Here is a 9,268-nt window from a genome sequence, read left to right as displayed (position 1 = left end):
TCACTTGCCGGTCAGGTGAAGGAGACCGCAGGTTCTTTGCTGTTCCTCTCCTTGTGAGATGGAGTCTAATTTTCCTCCTCTTGCACTTGGGCTGGTCCGAGTGACCTGTGTGAAAGAGCCTGGCAGGAACATTCCTGGACTCCTGAGCTCACCCGTGAGGAGCTTGTAGCTTCCCCTGGGGCCTTGTGAAATGCTCTTTGGGACCCCTGAGCCTCTAGAAGAGACATCATCCCGCTGGGGAGTCCACATTTGGCCACTGCAGTCCACAGTGCTGCTGAGCCCCACCTTGCGGCCATCCCCACCCAGCCGGCAGATGTGTCGTGAAGCCGTGCTGCACCCTCCAGACCAGCTGCTGTCTGAACCTTTGCTTCAGTCGGTGCCACTTGGGACAGAACTATCCAGCTGAGCCCAGCCCAGATTCCTGACCCACGGAAGTGTGACGTGGAATACAATGTGCTACGTAATAAAATTGTAATATGTAATAAAGTGCTGCTTATTTGAAGCTCCAATGTTTTGTGGGTCTATGGACTGTTCTGCAGTAGCAGGAACAGTGGCTCCTATCTGCCCTCGCCCTCTGGCCTCTGCTCCTTGGTTTAATCCATCCTGACACCTGGAAAAGCCTTTTCTCAGATCCTAGACTATCCTGCTCTCCAGGTAGGTCAGGTAACTCGGGGAAGTAGCCAGGCTGTGCACTGTAGTTCTGTGTGCTCCTTTGGGAGCGCACGTCATCCTTTTGCAGGGCCTGCGGCCTCATGCTATGGATGGCACCATTGAGATGGTTCTTTTGCTCTCTGGCTTCTGGTATCTTTTGGTCAGTAATGGGCAAGGGCAGGAGATCAGAAGTTGAGAAGAGGAGCTTGGCATGGCTGGGGGGGCGGTGCCTGTAATTGCAGTACTTGGGGAGGCTGAGGCAGGATGATTACAAGTTCAAGCCCAGCCTGGGCAACTTAGTAACTAAGTGAGAACCTGTTTTACAAATTTTTAAAAGGCTGGGGTATAGCTCAGTACAAAGATCTTGGTTTCAATCCCCAATATCTCCTCCCTTCCAAAACAGGTGAGAGGAGGGACAGGTTAGGGTGTTTATTCTCTCTTTCTTCCCGCTTTAGTTTCTGGAGTGACTGTGTCCCTTTACCAAGGCCAGGACTCCTGGCAGAGATTCTGCCCTATCCAGATCCCTTCTTGTGCTTATCTCCAAGGGCAATGCACCTTTTGTTACAGCCCCAGGTCCTGCACTACTGTTGTTACTTTCCCCGAACTCTGCTGTCTGGGCGAGGCTTCACCACCGAGCAGAGGCTGAGCAAAGTTTGGAGTGTTCAGTTTATTTGGGAAGAGATCCGGAAGGGAGTGCAGAAATGAGACAAGGAGATAGGAGACTCCGGTATGGCCATTTACCACACTGGGTTTCTGCCGCTCAGTGCCTCGGGCAGCCTGGGAGGTGATGGGGAATATGGCTCAGAGTTCACCCGGCTGAGACGTGAGGGAGCTTGTCCGCCCACTGCCCTCTGGAACTATGATGTGTACATCTGTTTTTTTTTTCTTCAGTGCAGGGAATGAAACCCATGACCTCACGCGTGCTAGGCTAGCACCCTGCTCCTGAGCTACCCCTCCACCTCTCAGGTATTGTATGAGAAATGCCTCCAGACATTAACTTCCTGGCATGCTCAGCTTGTTCAACAGAACCAGCTAAACTTGGCCCTGTGGCTTGACAAGACCTGCAGCAGAGAGACAGGGCGACACTCAGGTGTTCGCACTAAGGTATAGCTGTTGCCATGGACAGTGATGCTGAGGGCATCCGGCTAGGGCACCGACAGTGACAGCCGCCACACCTTTGTAAATAATTCCTTTATTAAACTTCTCCATTACCGCGTTTGTGTGTGTCACCTGGCTCCTCACCTGGCTTCAGGCTGGTGATGAGCTCATGCATGTCTGTCAAGAGCTGAGGGGGATGCTTCTCTCACATTCACTATGACATAGCATGTCACTCGCATCTGAAAACACCAGAGATAAGTCCTCAAACATGCAGGAATTCTATCTCACATACCCTTCCTGAAAAATCAAGCTGGAGATATAATTCTAAGCAAAACATGATAAAGAAAGCGGGAGAGAGAGATGTCTGAGAACTGATGCATCTCAGTGTGATACCATATCCTTCTCTCTGAAGCAAAGAGTTAAGTGTGACAATGGCATTGGTAACTTAGTACCAAGGCGCCAACTGCAACTGTTAAAGTTTGCAGAGGAAAAGCTGTAGGATGAGGGGGCAGCTTTCAAGGTGGATGTTTTATTATTATTATTTTTTTTTTCCAGTACCGGGAATCGAACTCACAACCTCCCACTTACCAGGCAGGTGCTGTGCCGCTGAGCTAAATCCCCAGCCCCAAGGTGGATATATTATTATTATGTGTTATAGTTAGGATGTCGCCCCTAGCTACTTAGCTCAAAGAATGTTGCCAATACCAAGCCCACTTGCTGGACATGGAGTTCTTGCTCCCGTAACAGTTGTGGGGTGCAGAGGCTCCTCTCAGTCCTGGGGCCCAGGTTGAGTCTACAGCATGTGGGTCCCAAGGTTACTCTAGGCATCGTCTTTATTGCAGTCAGTCTGACGAGAACAATATTAAGGAGTGTTTGGGGTTTAGGGGACCCAATCTCAGAGTGGCATGTATCACTTCAGCCCACCACAGCCGGATCACGTGGCCATTCTGAGTTGCAGGGGAATGTGTAGTTCAGCAGTCTCTGTCAGATTAAGAGTGGCTCCTCCTCGAGAAGGTCGCTTTGCTCCCCTTCCCATGAGACTCGCCTTCATCTCCCTTGTACCAAAAATGTCACATGTCCTGGGATAACCTTACCAGCCAGGTGGATGGTTTATTTTCTCTCTGGATTTCCAGACCTAGCTCAGGGCCTGGTGGAGACTGAGAACTCGTGTGATGGGGGAATGACAAAAAATGTCTTTGTTCTGGAGCTTCAAGCCCTCAGTGAGCAAAACCTAGTGTCTAGCTCTGTGCAGGGCTCAAGTTGCCTTAAACTAGGGGAAGGGAGATTGATGCCTGAGGGCAAGGATTTCCAAACTTAGGGAAATGAGTCCTTCCCCTCCACGTGCTCATACAGAACACACCCCGGCAGTAGCTACTGTCTACGGGGTACCTGCTATCTGCTGGTATCGCAAGAGGAGACTCACAGTGTAATCTCTTCTACTTCCTCCCAGGAGTAGACACAGTGCACGCAGCTCTCTCTGAGTGTGTCGCCGTGAGTGGGTACCACGATCAGCCCTGTTGCTGGGGGAGGAACCAAAGCTCAAAGCAGGCAGAGCCGATTGAAGGGCAGCTGAAGTTGGGTGTGGATGTGCTAGACATCAGTTCTGGAGCTTGATCTTTGGGTGTATCCAGGAGAAAGCATGTGAGGTAGGACAGCAGCCAGGTCTGGGGGAAGAGCCAGGTAGGGGCTGGCAGGGGCCCCGACTTCGTATTCTGGCTGTGGTGTGGCTCCATCTGACACACCAGAGGGTGGGTCCCTCTGTTTGCTCAGCACCCAGCTCCCCAGGCTGACTCCGTACCACACACTACCGTATAGTGCAAGCCACAATCTAGCTATTCAGTGTGCAGCAAGGGAACCAGCCTCCCAATTTGCCCCAGCATGGCAGCAATTAAGTCCATGTATTTTTCATTCCTTGGCACCAGTGTGCTTCCCTGTGAAGCTTGAAGAAGGGATTAGGAAGTCGAGGGTTGCCACGTCCACCTCTGACAGAGTGGCTGTGGAATGCAGATGATCAGTCTCCACTCCTCCCCACTACAGCTTTGGGCCAGACCTCAGAAGCTTAATCTCCTCCTCTGTGCCTCGGAGGTAACACTCGTGCGTATGAACTCATGGGCTAAGCTGGAGGCATCCCGAGTTCCTGGGTGTCTTGTGGACATGACTGGCTCAAAGCGTAGCCCAGGACAAATGTCACTCCAAGACGAGGGGCGTACCCTCCAGCAACACGAGAGATAAGAGTTTCCGCAAGTGGGGAGCAGTAATCCAGTGTTCCCAGACCCTCAGTTGCTCAAGAGAAGCCAGAAGCACTAATTTCAATATTTTGAATTCCCTTGATTTTTCTTTTTTTGGCGGGGAGGGGAGAAAGTCTTTTAGAAGCAAGTTCTCGCTATATACAGTAGTTTAGGATGGACTTAAACTTGCTAAATTGCCTGGGCTTGCATGAAACTCAGATTCACCCTGCCTCAGCCTCCTGGGTCCTGGAGTGATAAACCTGCACCATGATGCCCACTGAATTCTCCTAGTTCTTAAAACTTAGGACCTAAGGAAAATATTTGTGTGCTGTTTTGCCCCTGCACCTGTGAACTCCACCCTGCTCATCTGATCTTCCAGGATCTCTGAATAGAAACAAGACAAGAGAGAAGTTGTCCCTTAACTTACATTTTGACCCGATGCAGATGGAATTAGCATTAGTTGCACACACAGAAAGTCCCCAAATGATAGTAGTTGAAATAAGATAGAAGTTTATTTCCCCTGTGTGTGGAGAAAACCTGGAGCCAGCCAATGCAGGGCTGGTAGCACCTCTATGAGGATGGCTCCTTCCATCTCTTCCTTGTCATCCCTGGTGGGCAGCCCTTATCTGCATTTCTCAGTGTGGCTGCTGGTGAACTGGCTATCACATCTGTGGTCCAGGGTTCAATAGAGAGTAAGAGAAGAAGATGCTAGTGCTTCCCTCTTTTATAGATCCAGAGCCCTGGGTTTTCCCACAACGATTTCCATTTATAAAGTCGCATTACCACATTTAATTGCAAAGGAGACTGGGAAGCGTGTTGAAGTTGGTGCCCCGCTAAAAAGCAAGGTTCTGTTATTAAAGAAGAGGACAGTAGATATTGGGAACCATGTCTGTGCCAGCTGGGGTGGGAGAACGAGACATCTAGTTGCTCCCTGCCAAGTGATCCACAACCAGCCTTCTGCCTGCAGTGCTGCCCCCCGCCTCTCGGTCCTCATAGGCGCCTGGTCCCTCCACCCCTTAAGACTGTCTGAGGTTCTGCAGGTGGTCCTGTGTCCCAGTGGCTCCCCCAGGACGGCCAGGTTTCTTGCTACCTGCTCTCGGCACACAGGACTTTTCTTTCTTCCTCCCTGAGCCCAGGCACGGTTCTGTCCCAGCTCCAGCTCATGCCCACCTCCTCAGGCAGGGCCTCGCCTCATTCCCCTCTGCACCTCAGCTGGACACGGCAGGGTCTGGCCAGTGGATCTGAGTCCATGGTGTGGCTCATTCCTCAGATGTCAGTTTAGCCTTTGATGAGCTTGGATTTGGAGCTGGGGATGACAGCTAGTCATTTCTATATTGGAACATCGGAGCTAGTCTCCCCCCAAAGATATTGTATCAGTTGCCTTTCAACTGCTGGGACAAAACACCTGACAGACACAGCTCATAGGAGCAAGCGTTTATTTTGGCTCTTAGCTGACTGGTCCCATTGCTGTGGGCCTGAGGCGAAGCGGAACACCGCGGTGGAGGAGTGTGGTGAAGCCAAGCTGCTCCTCTCATGACGGCCAGGAAGCAGAGAGGGAAAGAAAGGCAGAGCAGGCCTCTGTCCTTCAGGGGCACCCTCTGGTGACCTACTTCCTCCACAGCCCATTCATTCACTGGGCAGGAACTCACTGTGGATTAATCTGTTTGTGATCCAGTCATCTCTTGAGCTCCCACCTCTGAACACTGCTGAGCTGGACATCAAGGAGTTTGGGGTCACTGCGTGTTTGGGCCCTAACAGGCGAATTCCCGATGTTACAGTGAAGGCCAACGTGAATGCCCAGGGGAAGCCTGCACAGCCATCTCTCCCTGAGATCCTTCTAGGAAGGTCCAGTGCTGGAGACATGATAGCACTGGGTAAGGCCAGTGCAGCCAGCACTTCCTCACGTGTCATTTAGGCTTTGATAAGTTTGGATTCCTCAGATTCCATCGTGTGTCTTGGCTAAGTGTCTATCGGTTGAACAGCCACCTAGTATGGGACGTTCCCATCTTCAAAACCCAGACTGCCCCCCCAGGGGATTCCATGACGCTCAGAGGAGAAGAGACCAAAGCCAGGGTGACCAAACTGTCCTGTTTCTCTGGCATGGAGGAATTTCCTGGAACGCAGGGTTTTCAGTGCTAAAAGCAGAACAGTCCCAGGGAGAACTGGAATGTTTAGCCGCCCTCCTGGGTGTGCTTACATGGTTTAAATGGTTATCCCTGTGGCTTCCCACCCACCCCACCCCTGTGCTTTTATGCAAGGCAGATAGTGGAGACTCAGAGAGTTGGATCTGGAACCAGGAGGCCTGGATGCAACCCTCAGCTTCAGGCCTCTCTAGCTGTGTGTCTTTGTGCAAGTCACAGAACCTCTCCCTGCGTCAGTTTTCCTATCTATAAAATGGGAAGGATGATAACTTCCACCTCTGACGATTATTTTAAGGATGAAGTAACTTAGATGGAATGGTGTGCATCATCTAGCAAGCTTGCTGACTGCAAAGACCTAGAAAGAAAAGGGATCTACAGCTCTTCCAGGCCTGCTGCACATGATCCATGGGACTGTGGTCTCAATCCACTGGATTTCAGTCTTGTGCTGAAAAGGGTGCAAGAATTAGCTCAGGCCCCTTTCAAGGCCATTACTCAAGCCTTATCTAAAATTGCTCGTTGGAGAATTGGCCAACAAGTTGTCGAAAAACCCAATGAGCCAGTCCTTGATTATTTTGAAAGTTTTGAAAAAATAAAACAAAGCAAAAAGGCCTTTAAATGATACGCCAAGTATGGAAGATGTAAACCGTCGCCTTCCTCAGAGTACCGAAGCCGTTCAGCCAGTGGGGGGTTGTAATCTTCCTGTGGCTGCTGACAGGTCCCAACCCAGGGTGCTGCAGGAGGGGCCGCGTCTATGCTTCCCCTGCCCACTTGTCCCATCTACGTGCATCCATCTTCAGTAGGGAGTGCTTAGAAATGCACGATGCGTACACACCCTTCTCTCAAAAGGGGCAAGGGCTTTTAATCTATAACAAGCAAGCAGTGAGGATAATGAATACAACCAGAACACACAGACTTAGACTTCTGTGATAATCTACAGACTCTAAAATCCCTTCCCTGCAAGACATTCTAAAATGACTGAAACCCGTAAAAAATTAACACAAGAAAAGATAACTTCGGATTGTCCTGTAGAGGCTCTCACAAATTTTCAGATCAAGTAGGCATTAGATAATACTCCTTGAGCTAGGTGTGTTTGACCTAGATACTTGGGAGGCTAAGGGAGGAGAATTGTTAAATTTAAGGCCAGCCTAAGCAACCTAGTAAGACCCCTGCCTCAAAAACAAAATAAAATTCCCTATTAGTTACTCAATTAGTTAAAGGACTATTCCCTAAAATCTAATTAAGAAGGAAGCTAGTCAGGCATAGTGACAAGTGCCTGTAATTTTAGTACTCCAGAAGGCTGAGGCAGGAGGGCCTCAAGTTTGAGCTTAGCCCAGGCTGCTTAGCAACTTAGTGAGACCCTGTCTCAAAATAAAAAAGAAAAAGATTTTAAAAGAGGGAAGGGGCTGGGGATATAGCTCAGTATGCAGGCCTTGGGGTCAATCAATGGTATTGGAAAAATACAAGGAAGGAAGGAAGGAAGGAGGGAGAAAGAAGGAGAGAATGAAAGAAAGAAAGAAAAAGAAAGAAAGAAATATTGAAAAGGGTTTAAACTAGATTTTTGATAAATAATGGTGTTTCGATCTAAGTTCTGTAAAATGTAAATTTTATATCTTGTTTCACCAGAGTCAGGTATTTAAAGTGTATAACTTAAGACAGAGTGCTTGCCTGGCTTGTACTAAAGCCCTATGTTCAACCCTAATACTGAAAGTGGGGGCAAAATTAGGGTTGTCCAGCTGATGGGATTGCTTATAGATAGGATAAATGATCAAAAGACTGATAATCTACAGGGAAAGAAAAAAAGTAACCGGAAGCTAGCAAATTAAGAACCTGAATGAAACTATGTTTGTTTATCTCTGTGTATACTTTTGTATATATGTGTACATGCAGGTCTGTATATTGTGTAATATAGCTACCAGTATGCTATGTCCATACCTGTATTTTCATATTATCTATATCTACATGGTACCAAACTAACCTAGCAATAAATGATTACTCATAAATTAAATAAAATGAATGCAAATGCTTTTCAAAGGTTGCATAACTTGGGAAAATCTTAAGTAAATAAAACAAGTTTAATACTGACTGTTTAATAATAGTAAAACAGCTATATCTTCCAATGGACAAAATACCACTTAGAGTTTTTGTTTAGGTGATGATCACCTAACACCCACCAGCAAGCCTTGAAAATGGATTTCCAGGGAAATAAATTGACGACAGCCAGCTAGATTTATTCAATGGCTCATAAAATTTCCATGAGCAATTGATATAACTGTTAAGAATGAAAGGATGAATATTTAGAAATAAAGTGGACTTTCAAAGTCTTTCTCAGTGGCTGAAAATCTCAAGGTAATGTTATGCTAAGTTAAGTAATTTTCTTTAGATGTCTAAGGTTATTTCTAAATAAGTTAAAATACTGACAACAATTTTGCCTAATTCAGAGGTTCTATAACTGAACGCAACGTGTTTGCATCTCGGTGAGTGCAAAGCTGAAAAACACAATCAGGAAATCAAATAGTGCGTAAAGTTTTCTTGCACCAGGTAAGGAGAAGGTAAGGGGTTATTTGCAAAGCAATGCTCTTCCTGAACAAAGGAGGAACTGGAAATTTTATTGGAAGCTCTATATATGTCCATGTAGGAAGGCACTTTCTGATCATGCCCAGTTTAAGATCAGGTGTCATGTACAGCAAGGAAAGAGGTGAGCAGGAGCACTTCTGGGTATCATCAGTTCAGCCCCACCCCTGCCCCCGCCACCCCAGGGGATTGAAACCAGGACCTTCACACTGAACTACACACATTCCCAAGCTCTTTTCAATGTTATTTATTTTTTTAGTTTTACATTGAGGCAGGGCCTTGCTGAATCACTAAGTGGCCCAGGCTGGGCTCAGACTCACGTTCCTCCTGCCTCAGTCTCTCAGAGTGTTGGGATTATAGGAGTGTACCACCATGCACAGGCTTGGTTCAATACTGTAATGATCAGACTGTACTCAAAATTGCCTGAAACATTGAGGAGAGTGACTTGGTGGCCCTGACTGGTTCCTCTTCATTCTCTCCAAAGAGTATAAGACAAAACAAAGAAAAAGGCCCACTTTGAAGGTGAATTGACAGTCTTTTAATTTTTCCCACCCCCCACAAGTGTGGTGGTTCACCTCT

This window comes from Chinchilla lanigera, unplaced genomic scaffold, assembly GCF_000276665.1.
Source record: "Chinchilla lanigera isolate Chin_1 unplaced genomic scaffold, ChiLan1.0 scaffold00044, whole genome shotgun sequence".
NCBI classification, from domain to species: Eukaryota; Metazoa; Chordata; class Mammalia; order Rodentia; family Chinchillidae; genus Chinchilla; species Chinchilla lanigera.
This window is presented reverse-complemented; position numbering follows the sequence as displayed.